Source organism: Salvia miltiorrhiza, chromosome 7 (genome assembly GCF_028751815.1).
Source record: "Salvia miltiorrhiza cultivar Shanhuang (shh) chromosome 7, IMPLAD_Smil_shh, whole genome shotgun sequence".
Lineage (NCBI taxonomy): Eukaryota > Viridiplantae > Streptophyta > Magnoliopsida > Lamiales > Lamiaceae > Salvia > Salvia miltiorrhiza.
In genome coordinates, this window is record NC_080393.1 from 24,802,548 (window position 1) to 24,817,256 (window position 14,709).

The following is a 14,709-nucleotide window of genomic DNA, read 5'->3' on the forward strand; positions in this document are numbered from 1 at the left end:
TTTAAACTTCTGTTTTTTTTTTATTGTTTTTAGATTTTGATGGGGAATAGGCCTTGATGTATTATTTCATCAACTCGGCTTTTTGCAACCTTTTATTAAGTGGGAGATTAATATAAGAAACAATATAAGCCATAGATATGTAGTAGTTGGACGGCCAAGATCTTAGATTTACCAATTAATTTAATTCGAAGCTTTTTAATCAATATTCATATGTTTCTAAAGCTAAGGGTACATTTGAAATTTTATTTGTGGCTCTTTATCTCAATTACTCTTCTCCAAAAATTGTGCACAATCAATAAGGAAATTAAATCTTGTTGTGATTACAATTGGTGGCTGCATGCATATTCGCAGGGAGCCGGGGAGTGAATCAATTAAAATATTTGAATCAATGAATGTGTATCAAATCAATTGTATTTAATAAATTAAAAAACCCAGTGCACAAACAATCTGCCTATGAACGAAGCGGTATAGAGTTAGGGTTTCTGGTTTTTATTTTCGCAGGCGATTTTTCTAAAATTTGCGAATCTCATTCGTCCAGTTTAATCGAAAAAAAATACAAGCAGCCCAGATTTATATTCTGTGTTAATGGCGAAGACCTAATCTAATCCCCGCGATGAGTGCAACGAGGCTTCGTCACCAATTTTCTGATATGGCAATAATATGTGAGTAATTAAATAAGATATGGTAACCAATAATGAATAATTAAAATGACATCCCTATCCTCTCAGCATCTAGACGTGTAAACATAGGTTATCAATTGGGATTAACTATGGCAGTAGGATCTTGACAAATCAATGGCTGAGATCGGTTCCTATTTTATACAAAAAATACTGTTTTTATTTTAGCCCCCCTATATATATATATATATATATATATATATATATATGAAAAGAGTTGAAGCTGTTATGGTCCTCATGGAGCTTGAAAGCATTGCGCATCCAGCCACGCTTTCGGTGATTAGTTTGGGCCTTTATTGAAACTTAACTATTCTCTGTAAGAAAACATGGGTCAATGAGTTCGATTTTGGGTCTATGAGTTTGGGCTGATATAATAAAGCAATTTAATTAATAAGTGAATTCTTTTAGTAGGTATTTGATTTGAGTGATAGGTGTGATTAATCAAATAATCTAATTTAATTAAATATTTAATTTACATGATTCAGCTCGTGATAAATAACCCAGTCTGCACTTTAATAATTCAATTGAATGATCATTTATCACCTTAAAGTTGAATGAATTATTTAATAATCTTACAATTCTATCAATCTTATCTTATTATTTTTATATATTCCATCTACCAAACTAAATTGCCCCTTGGAGATACATACATGATTTCATTTTTGTTTTGTTTGAGAGGGCATATGTATATTGGCATATGTCAACTGTAGAAAAAATGACGAATATTGTAATATTCATAGAGCAATTAGGTCTACATTAAATGACGAATATTGTATTATTCTGTTATTCATATTATGTATGAAGTCGTTCCTGCAAAGCATTTGGAATAAATTTAATTTAGAAAAACATTCATGATTCAAAAATTGGGATCAGAATAATATATATGCGGAAAATGGAGGGTAACGCATTAAAGAGGGAGATACGGTGAAAATTGAAAAAGTAGACCAAACAAAAACCATGGCATGAAATGCCAGCTAGTTTACTGGTAACAGCTCAGCAAACGCGGCTCGAGTATTTATCTCACTTCTTTTGGATACAGAGATTAAAAAAACTTACTCCCTCCGTCCCGCTATTCAAGTCTCGTATTCCTTTTTGGGTTGTCCCACCGATAATGTCTCGTTTCCTTTTTAGGAAATAATAAGGGGTGTCTTAAAATAAATTAACTCACTAATTGTCTCACTTAACATTAATTAATTTCGGACTTCACTCCCCCAACCCATCTTCTCTTTCTTCTTTTTCTTCCTTTCTCTCTCAACTCACGCTCCCTCACTCTGAAACTGCCGCCGCTACCGCGACCAGCATCTTGCCCCTCACCTCTCACCCCCATGTCGATCTCTCCCTTCCCTGACCCATTGGTGTCTGATTTCCCCCTCTCTTCGTCTTCCGCCTCTCGTCGCGCCGCCCACTCGCCGTTTACAGAGAGGCGCCGCCAACAACCTCCTCTCATGCCGCGCCGCCAGCAGCCGCCTCCCCGCCACGCCGCGTCGCCGGATCGCTGTTTACAGATCCACCGCCGCAACCCACGCGTTTACAGATCCGTGAATTTAGTTCATGAATTGTGATTTTTGGTTCTAGAATTTGTTAATTCTGGAATTTGTGATTTTTGTCGAATTTTGGTTTTGAAATTTATTGGAATTTTTGGTTCTTGAATTTGTCGATTTTTGGTTCAGGAATTTGTTGATTTTGGAATTTCGATTTTGTTGCGATCTTCTTAATTTTGTTCTACGAATCTCTAATTTCTCAGTTTATTTGATTTTGTTTTTGCTCAGTCATTGAATGCGAATCTAAAGCTATTCAGATTATTGAGTCGAAATTGTAACAAGTATAAAGTCTTTGTAAAATAGAAATAATTAATAATCCCTTAATCACAAACACCACACTCCTTATTCACTTAACTTGCTTCTCCTTAATACCCGTGCCGAAAAGAAACGGGACTTGAATAGCGGGACGGAGGGAGTACTTTTTTTTTAGTAAGAAAGTGGTAGTAAAGTGCTGTAGTCCACATCAATTAAGTATAATTTTTTTATCCAAAAAAAAAAAATAAGTCTATTCGAATGGGACGAAGGGAGTATAAAAGAGGAGTTTTTTCCCTCTCTTGTTCTCTCTCTTCTTCCACCAATTTTTTCATAATTTTTTTTTTCTTTTTTACTTTTTATATTGTAATTATTTTTAAAACGTCATCAAATTTGATCATGAAAAAATAATCAATATGTATCTTAAATTTAATATAGTATAAAAATCATCAAAAATGAATTTAAAATGAATAAATTATGAAATATCTTAAAATGTTTTATTTTCATTTTCTTCATTAAAAAATTAATAAATTTTATTTATATTTGTGTATAAAAATATTTATTTTGATGAATAATATTATATAATAATATGCATAATGCAAATTTTATTATCAAATAACTTTTAAATTTATTTAATAACTATAATTATCAGGATTTTATTGAGTAATTAATGTGAATTTTATATTTATTTTTAAAACATATTTTGTATGTATTTATTTATTTAGATTTACTGTTTAATTTTGATGTCCGTCGTGCATAGCACAAATGGACGTATACTAGTATAATTAGGTCCAGGATTATTGTGCTTTTAGGTATGTCTCCTTCTCTCGTCCTCCAAATAACTTCATAAAGAGAAGTGACATAAATTTTAAAATAAAATTATTAGATATATTAAAAGTAATGTAAAAATATTATAATTAATATTAAAAATAGTAAAAATATATTATAATTACTCCTTTCGTCCTCATAAAATTTATCCAATTTGTCATTTTTGTCTGTCCTTATAAAATGTATCATATCTATTTATAGCAAGTTTTCTGCTCACAATAAAGTGAGACTCTTACTCCACTCACAACATATTAAACTACTTTATTAAAATTCGTGCCATTACAAATGGATACTTTTTACAAGGACCGGGGGGGGATATTAATTAGAATTGAAAGTGGTGAAAAATTGAAAACTAAGAATAAATAATGTATTATTAATGGGAAGAGAAATTATTCGAAAGATGACCCAAAAAAAAAGTTATTTGGGAGACGAAGGAAGTTTTTTTTTTTTTTTTTTTTCAGTTGTACCCCTCTATACTTTATTTAATTAAATCTATATTTATGTAAAATAACCTAATTTTATGTAACAAAAAATAAGGTCACAAAATCTCCTGTACACCTGGGTTGACCCGTACCCAAATCCTCACCCGTATGTTAATCCAAACCCGCATTCTGGCCCAAGTTGTGTAAATGACACTATTCAGTTATACAAATAACACAACTTATAATTGACACTATTCAATTATATAAATGACAATGTTATAGTGTTATTTAAAATATTGTAGTGTCATTTATAATCTTATAGTGTCAATTATAGGAAGTGTCATTTATATTTCTGAATAGTGTCAATTATACACATTGTCATTTACAATGTTATAGTGTCATTTATACGCAGTGTCATTTGTATAACATAATAGTATCACTTACAGGAAGTGTCATTTGTATAATCGAATACATGATTTGAGTCAAGATGCGGGTCAGGATTTGGGTACGGGCCAACCTGGGTGCACGGTACACCTCAAATAAGGTACAAAGTTGAAATAAGGTAGTTAAAGTGAAGAGGGAAAGAGAATAACATGCCTTTGTGATTGAGAGCTTATTTTCATTCGATTTTGTAACGGTAATATTTTGCCGATGATAATAAATTTTTTCTATTGACCTATCATGGACGCAGATCTTTAATTGAATATTTATTTATTGCATTTACTTTATTGTTATCAAGCGATTTTCTCAAATAGCCATCACATGATATGGAGTTATAGGATTTGCAATTTGCTACAATAACAGTCTATTAATGTACAATTATCTTCGCATAAAGCCACAAGAAATACCACAATTCATACACTTTTCTCTAAGTCTGCGTTTAATTTGATGGATAAATTTATCCATAGAAAAAGATGGATAATAAAAATTGTTGGAAAATAAAAGAAATATCCTAACTTTGTTTTGATGATCCCAAAACTCTTAGACTTTTGCTTCTAGATTAGACTCTTTTCGAACTCAAGTGTTAGAGTTCATTTTCTAGTTAGACTGAAGCGGCAAAGCTTGAAGACTGAAGACTGATGAAGATCTGACTGAAGAACTAAGACTGAAGTACTGACCAACTGAAGCTCACCTGAAGTTATTGCAACAATAAATGAAGGACTAGTATTGGAATGAGGAAGCAATCTTTAGTCGAAATATTCTCTGAATACTTGTTTAAGGATCAGAAGAATACAACGGACTGAAGTTACAAAAAGACGGACTGAAGATGCATTAAAGTACATATCACTTAGACGAATAAAGACAAAGGAAATCTTTTGGTACACGCAACATTAAATGCTGGGATATGGCAAATCGTCCTTCGCCGAGCAGAGTTACTTCATCCGTGTTACTTTACACTGTAACACCATCTCCCCATGCCTAAAGACCTTACCCATTTCGGCGAAAAAGGAGATAGAGGACGAAGACCTTGAGCACAGATCAAATCAAGCGTCAACGGCAATATTTGAATAAGGATCTCCTCCAACGGATCTATTCTTCATCCTCCGCCTATAAACTGAGCTCAAGGAACAACCTTCAACCTCACCGATTCAAAGACTTACACTGAAGCTCTGCTAAAATATCGAGTCAGCTACTTACTTAGCAATCAAACTTGAATCGAAGAAGAGAGTAAACCCTGTTGTAAAAATCAGTTCATCTGATTTATAAACACTCTCTTAGAAGTGTTTAGGCAATCATATTCATACATCCTTAGCCTAGTCCTTGATTACTCGAGAGCCTGTTCTCGGTAATCCTAGTTTGAAGATTTTCAAACCCCTTTTCAACCGAGTGAAAAAGAGCGTTTTAGTGTTAGAGTTCTAGACGGTTGTCTAAACTCGAAGAGTTCTCAGCCCCCGCAAGCAAGACGCATGAAGTCTTATCGTATCTGCGAGATTGAGAAAAGAGACGAGAAATCCAACCCAGCGTGTTGGTACTGAAATAGTTGTTTCAGTTGATAGGTTTGCTGTGCACCCATAAGCACAAGCGCAATCGATTGTCAGTGTGATCTACTGACCGTGGACGTAGGAAAGGATTTTTCGAACCACGTTAAAAATCTCTGTGTCATTTACTGCTTTTAGTATTTCCTACTCTATCTGTGCACAAAGCTTATACACTGAAACTGTTTATTTAAAACGAGAAACCTTAAAATTGACAATCTGATTCACTAAAGGCTATTTCCTTAAAATTGTTTCCGCGCTTCAAGTGTTACCAGTCTAACTGACAAACCTTTGGGTAGTTAGTAAGATTTATAACACTCACTATGATTTTCAACAAATTAGACTGAAGTCTTAATTGAACTATCAATTTGTCGACTTGTTCTTCATACTGAAGTTATCCACTGAAACAATTTCAGTATCAGTCTACACCTTCTTTCAGCTGATCTTGCTTCTCACTGATCACATCACTCTACTGACTTTAGTCATCGAAAGAACTTTTATTTTTTAAAATAGCCTACTGGTGTATCTCCCCATACACTAGTTCAGTGATTCTCCGGAACCCAACAAAAATTTATGCATATAAATGTCTCTTTTTTTTCCCATAAAAAATAAGTTCATCATTTTTCTTTCTTATTTTCACTTCAAGGATAGATAATATTATCACACAAAAAATGAAGGGAAAATATTATCCATCCTTAAAGTGAAAATCAAGAAGAAAAAATGGTGAACTTCTCTTTTGTGGAAAAAAAAGAAGATATTTATAAATATATATTTTTATTATTTATTATTTTTTATTAATAAATTTATCCATCAAAATAAATGCATGATGCAGCCTAAAATATAAAGGAAATCCTCGTATGAGTACAAAGACAAAAAAGCATAACAAAACAAAAGAAATCCGAGGAAGCCGTAAAATGTCGAAATTCTTGCAAAATTTGATTGGAACAATGATAGCTCCTCCTACTTCTAAATCTAAAATCCAAAATCGCCCAAACAAACACTAACAAAAATAGTTTTCAAATGCATCGGATTTAAAAGACTTCCACAAACGGAGGGGTAATTCCACTCAGAAAGAAGGAAGAATACTCTATCTAAAAAATAAAATAAAAAAATGAAGATTAGTATTTTGACAAAAGGGAATAACACTAGCTATCCCACATGGGCGAGACAATTTAGCTATTGGAAATTTTAGCTTGGATTGGGCACAATTTTTAGGAAGGCATTTTTGAGAAAATGTATATATACATATGATTATCTCTAGTGTGAGACTGTAGAAATACATTTTTTTAATATAAATACAGTAATATTATATATATATATATATATATATATATATATATATATATATATAGGGTGCGGTTATAGTGAGAACCACAATTATCGTGAGAACATAAGAACCAATAAAATTACTGCATCTGCTATACAAATTAATGCATCCGCTATTAAATTTAATGCATCCAAAAAAAATAATTTTTTTGCTCCCTTCAGGATTCGAACCCAGTATCTGCATCCATCCACCAAGATGATGCATCCACCGTAGATCTTGATGATCGAATGGCTTAAAATGGTTCTCTGTTCTTATTTTATTAGTGGTTCTTATTTGAACCTCTCCCTATATATATATATATGTGTGTGTGTGTGAGTTTAAATGAGAATAATAATTTTTTTTTTTACGGAGAATCATTCTCAGCCCTTCGATCGTAATGAGAATCATATCACAATTCTCTCCCTCTTTTTTATATATAATAGAAACATCATGTTTCTTTATTAAAAAGGTGATATATTATACTCCATCCGTCGACGAAATAAACTCCTGCTTATCCTTAAAAATTTGTCTATGAAATAAACTCCTACTCTGTTTTTTGTACAATTATACTACCATTTATTACTAATGGACCCACCCCACAACACCTTTATCACTTCAATAAATCTATGCAGCCACATTGTGGCCACCCACAATCTAGTTTAATATAGAAAATTGTATTTTTTTAATTTATTTTTTTAAAATAAAATAGGATTTAGTTATTTTTATTATATTCTCTACATTGTAGTTATTTTTTTGTAATTTTTTTTTGCAACTTTTATTTTTAGTTTATTTCTTAATAAAAATAAAAAAATTACAAAAAAATAACTACTGATGAGGAGTGATATGTGCAGAGTAGAGAAAGGATACAAATCAGAGGGATCATCTTCATCAGAGGAATCACACTGGTCAGAAGAATCATTCTTACCGGAGGGATTTCATATATCAGAGACAACTCATCCGCCAGAGGAATGGCTCTTGCCAGAGGAATCGTATTCGTCAGAGAAGTCACCCTTACCAGAGGAGCCATCTTCGCCAGAGGAGTCATCCTCGCCAGAGAAGTCACCTTCGCCAGAGAGGTCACCTTCGCCAGAGAAGTCACCTTCGCCAGAGGAGCCACTTGCGCCAGAGAAGTCATCATCACCAGAGGAATCATCTCCTGCCAGAGAAATGCTAGAAGGCGCAGGAAGATCTCCCGCGTAAAGGCGAAGTTACTATTCTACCCTCCGACCACGCAAGGAGCATGCATGGGCAATGATTTTACCATTTTACCCTTCCTTGTACTCTATAAATAGACCTCAGCTCATGTATTACAATTACGCTATCATTTGTTTTTGAATACAACAGTTAGTTTGCTCTCGTGCTCAATTCTCCGATCGCTTTACTTCATTCGTTCCGATCATCTCTACTAGGTATAGTCCACACTTTACATCTTATAGTTTAGGTGTTGGTTCTAAATTCACCAACTACAATGTAGAGAATATAATAAAATAATTAAATCTTATTTTTATTTTAAAAATAAATTAAATAAATTAATATTTTTTCTGTTTAAGTGATTTGTGGGTGGCTATAATGTCAGAACAAAATATGCTTAAATATTTTTAAAAATACATTTATTTAAAACTTTTGGTTCAAATTAAAAAGAATTTAATTAGTTTTACTGTTTTCTCCACATTGTAATTTTTTAATATTTTTTTATTTTTAGTATTATTTTTAAAGTACGAAAACTACAAAACATAATAAAAATTAAAATAAATTGTTAAAAAATTACAATGTGGAGAAAACAATAAAACTAAGTAAATATTTTTTAAATTTGAACCAAATTTTTAAATAAATCAATTTTTAAAGTATTTAAATTTTTTTTAGTCCGGACAAATTTTGTCCAAATAACACTACTCTTTTCATTATTCATAAATACATGACTAAATATTTTTATCTTGTTTATAATGATTTCTTTAATTCTATTATTTCAATAAAAATATGAATGAATCAAAATTAGCTCAAATGATATAAATTATTAACAATCTTAGAATATTTCAATATTTTTAGGGTTAATTGCCGTAAAATTCAAAGGATTAATCTATGGAGTATATTTTTATCCATCTATTAATCTTCAAAAGTAAATCATGTCTTGGAAGAGAATAAGCTTTCCCGCCAAACAGTGTACATGCATAATCACCCAATATGGCTGTGTTGCTATGGAAATAATATAGGAAAGTGTTACAAATTGAAGCTTGAAGATGATTATTCATTTGTGGGGCACAAGAATCTTATGTAATAAAGATTTGGCAATGAATGTAACAGGTCAATATGCATACTCTACCAATATGTCCATATGCATTCAACTTGGAAAATTCACACACTTATTTCAAAGAATGTTTCAATTATTCGCATTCCTCTCTTATCTCCCACTCACAATTAATGCCAACATGTAAAACAAGATTAGTTACTTGAGCTCAACGTCAATCTAAGCCCCCAACATAATTAACTACATCAAACGTAATGTCAATTTAAGTCCTAATTTTTTGTCTTCTCATATAATACCAACAAATAGAGATTTTTTTTTTAGCGGATATAATTTGTGATAAGCAAACCAAATCTTGCTCAAAATGCAAACACTCCAATCAAATGGAGAAAGAAAAAATCAACTTTAATTTTGTTTACTTCCAAAACAAGATCACTTTCAAAACCTTTTTCTCCTCATATGAAGTTTCGTTTTCAAGCTTAAATTAGTCAATGGGAAGTGTAGCAGACACAATAAATCAATATTTTTTTTTTAAGTAATAAATCAAGAAATTTCTTACTTCAACTCAACTATAGGAGAACGTCTCCATTTTTTACTTTACAATTTACGTAAATCGATTATAGGGAGAGAGATATATATATATATATATATATATATATATATATATATATATCTTGTTACTTCTTAATCAGTTTTATTATTATTTTATTTTTTTGAAATGAATCAGTTTAATTAATTGAATACGAAATATGTCCGCTTCAAAAAATAAAAATAAAAATGTATACGAAAGATGCACGCGCTCATAAAATTTAACGGATTCAAGTTATTAACTGGTAACTTTACGCTTTAATTGTTGATAATATTTTTTTATTACTATTATTAAACTTTGGGAAGGAAAACGATATTTATCAAAAAGGGTTAACCGTCGTAAAATTCAAAAGGTTTTCAAAATATCGCGATATTCTCATGAATTTAAAATTCGGCGTAAGAATACATGAATCAAGAATTTGTTCTTAATGTTCCCAAAATTAATAAAATCCTCCCAATTTGAAGCTGACATGGACACCGGAATGTCCAGCGTGGCGATGCCGGCCGACTAAAGGAACGACGTCGTTTAGTTTTAATCAAAACGACGTCGTTTTTATTTTCAACTACAATTAAAAAAAGATTATAAAAAATTGGGACGAAGTCACTAGAGCACCGGACCCCTGTTCCGGCCAGCTCACCCCTGTTCCGGCCAGCCACCAGACCACCAGCTCGCCCCCTATTCCGGCGAAGTCGCCGGCGCTAGCTATCCTCGTCTCCCTCTCCTTTCTATTCTCTCCACCATCTTTCTCTGTCCCTCACGCCAAGCCTCCCTGCTAGACCAGAACACCTCTACCGCCGCCGCCACCATTGCTCCTTCCACAACCAGTCGTGGTCATCACTACCACAGCCCTCACCTCTACCGACCTCTACCACTTCGCCAAAAACCCCCACTTTTCAAAACCCTAGCTTCATGTGTGTGTGTGGGTGACGAGTAGAGGGAGAACTGGGCCGCTCATTGTCGCTCGTGCCCTAGGCCCCAAATCGCGGCCTCCAAAATTGCGCCCTAGCCACCCACCTCCACGACGATGGGAGTCGGCCCTAGGGTTTCGATTTGGGGGGCGGCGTTAGAGATTTGGGGGGTCTGTCTTTGCCGGTCAGAGGCGGCGGCAGATTTGATGGAGTAGAGAGAGAGGCTGAGAAGAAAGGGAGAGCGGCTGTTGTGAGGAAGAAGAAAGAGAGGTAGGGGTAGCGCGGCGCCGACTATGGATTCAGGGTTTGGGGAAGGGGGTAGGTATGGGGGGTGTTTTACTGCAATTAACCCTATCAAAAACTAGTTTGTGCCCGTGCAATGCACCGAAGACATTATTTTTGAAAAACAAATGTTATTTTAAAGTAATTGTTATATTTAAATTCAATTATTTATAAATAATACTCCATATAGGTACCTAAATATTTATATTTACTTCGTCCATGAAAATATGTTTTAAATTGTCATTTTCTTTCGTCCGCATGTCCTAACCCTAGTTTATATATAGTGATGAATTATAATATATAACAATGTTTTTCCAATTACTAATGTTTATAGTGATTTGATTAATTACAAATGTTTATAATTTTGACAAACGTTATAATCGTAAATTTTTTTAAAAAAAATTATAATTTATTTATTATTTTGACTTTTTTTTTTGTTTTGGAATGGGTATCTTAAACATATGACTATAATTTATTTATTGTTTTGACTATTTTTCGCAATATGAGGTATTTTAAACATTTAACCTATATACATTTTTTTTCTTCTTTCTAATATGAAAAGAGAGATTAAATCAGCATGAATTATATACATTTTTTTTTCTTTCTAATACTAAAAGAGAAATTAAATCAACACTTACAATAAATTTTTTGATGTAGTGAATAAAAACATTCAGCGATTGGGCCTCTTATTTATATATAAGTTAATTTACTGAGTTAATTTACTCAATCTTAATAATTATTAATACGATTTTGTTTTATTGTCTCAATTGAATTACAAGTTAATTTAAAATGAAATTATGGTAGCCATTGTGATTTTATCAAGCAATGATTATAGTTTATATAAAGTAATGAATTATAATACTATGCTACATATATATTTTTTAAAGGGGCTCATTGCCTGTAAATACATAATCTAAAAAAGTGACTTCTAAATCTATAACTTTTTTTTTGTCTTAAATTTATTCGGTGATCAGTTTTTTCTTACGGCGACGCCGAAAATGACAAGGTAGCAGCCGAAATTGACATGGTGGCAGCATAAATTGACACGGTGACACATTTATGTCATGTGGGAAAAAAATATAAAAAAAACACGTACACACAAAAAAAACAACCCCCCCTCCATCGTCTCCCCTCTTTCCCCCACCCCAAACCCTAATTTACCCTCCCCCCACCCGCTACCGTCGCCACCACCGCCGAAGGCTATTTGCTGTTGCTCGTCCGGAGTTCAGATGGGAGAGAGTTGTCGGGAACTTTGGTGGCTGGATTTGAGGATATGTGATTTCTGTGGGAAAATTGAGAGATGAAGTAAGAGAGCAGAGACGGTCAGCATAGCCTCGCTGCCACCATCTGACTAAGAGTTTGAGGGTGATGAGGGATAGGCAGCAACGGAGGCTAGCGGCTGCCTCGCCGGGGATTTCAGAGACGGCGGTGGCGTGGCATCATTGAATGTGTGTATGTGTGTCTATAAGAGACGAGAAAGAGGGTGAAAGACGTGGGCAAGAGAGATGGAGATAGGGTGACGGGTGCGGCGGCCGTGGCTTCTCCTTGCGGCCGATGCTCCAGCGACAGAGGAAGGCAGCGGTGGCGCCGTTGCTGCCTGTGATGTTTGTGTCGAGTGCGGAGGAGACTGAGAGCTTGGCGGCGGTACATAATTGATCTTCCGAGAATAGCTTGGGGTAGGTGGTGAATTGGGTATCTAGGGCACGACGCCGACGCTAAGAGAGGGGAGAGGATGAAGATGAAGAGGATGCAGGTGGCAGCCGCGGCGGCAACGTAGGGTTTAAGGGTGGGGAATCTGGGGAAGACGATGGGTAAAGAGGGGGAAGGTTTCATTTTTTATTTATTTTTTCCACATTTCATATATGTGCCACCGTGTTAATTTCGGCTGCCATCGTGTCATTTTTTGCGTCGGCATAAGATAAAATCGATCACCAGACAAATTTGAGAAAAAAATGGTTATGGATTTAGGAGCCACTTTTTCAGAATTTGTGCAAAACCAACATATTGAAATACATTATGGATTTACAGGCAATTAGCCCCTTTTTAAGGGTTATGTATCAATTACACCCCAAACATAGACATCTCTATCACGTCCAGCCCCCTACAATAGACATTAGCGTTGGGAAATGAAAGATATATCCAACCCTTGTGTTTTGATGATACCAAAACTGTTAGAAGACACTTTCTTGCTAGAAGTTATCTATCTGAACTTAAATGTTTTGATCTCTCCAAGTAGCTAGATCATGACTGAAGTTTACAAGACTGAAGATGACAACTCAACTAAAGAACCCTCGAGTCATAGCAAGCAGTTCAACTGAAGATAAGTGCAGTCACACTAAAGACTATGACGAACTGAAGAAGGAAAGGATGTCTTCCAGCCACACAGACAGAGTCCAAGACACGTCGCATTTAATGCTCGAAGTCAATGCATTAATTGCAGAAGGACAGAGTTCCCCTTTGAGTATAAAAGTTTGCAACACCTCCTTTAGAGGATAGGAAGACCATTTATCCATTAATCAAAAGAAGAATGAAGACGAAAGAACCTAAGCTGACCTGGACTACATCTCACAACGGTAGGATTTGAAGAAGGGATCTCAACCAACGGATCTATTCTTTAGAGCTGCCTATAAATAGCTCAGGAGGACACCCCAAGAGGGGGGGGAGGTGAAAAGAGAGAGAAAGTCCGATTCAATCATCAATATAAAAGCTACATCGAAAGATCAGTTCGAGCTTAACCTCCATAAGCATTGAATCGAAGAAGAGAGCAAACAGAAATTACATAATCAGAGTAATTGATTGCAAAAACTCTCTTAGAACTTTTAGGCAATTTGATAGATTTACCTTTAGCCTAGTTGATGATTACTCGGTAGTATGTTCTCATTAATCCTAGTTGGTTATTTACATAACCTTTTCTTGATTGTAAGAAGAGTGATTGTAAACAAGTTCGAGACTAAGACCGAACTCAGTGGTTGTTTAGTACCTGGAAACTAAACAGTTAGGTTCCTTGGCACCCGGTAAGCTAAGAGTGGTTGTTTAGTACCAGGAAAACTAAACAGATCGGTTCCTTGGCACCTGGTAAGCCAAGAGAGAAATCCAACTCATAGTGGGTTGGTAGGTTTGCTGTGCACCTTTAAGCATTAGCCCAGAATGTTTGTTAGATTAATCATCTGGTCGTGGAGTAGGAATGTTGTTTCCGAACCACGTAAAAATCCTTGTGTTATTTATCTGCTTTCGGTCATTCCTTTATCTCTGATAAATCTGTTTTCAACTAAAATGGATTAACTGAAAAGGGTAACTAAGGATTTTACAAGTGACAAACCTTTTCTAAAGGCTATTCGCACTAAGTTTAAATTCCGCTGCTGAGTTGTTTGTCTAACTGATCATTTAACTGATAGTCTTGATAACTCTACTCTGTTTACAAACTATACACTGAATTCTTACGTGGATATCAATTAAAGCCCAGAGCTCAACTGATATCAAATTACTGAAGTCATTTCAGTATCAGTCTACAATCATTTTCTAACTGAAATTTGTTTAGTTTGTTTTGCTTTGCGAAAAATAGCCTACATGTGTATTCCCCCCATCCATACACCTGTCCAATCAACCCTCTGGGATCCCAACAATTAGATCAATCAAGCCCCCAATGTCCCAATTTCGGTGTAATTACTTCCCCCTAACGGTCGTTT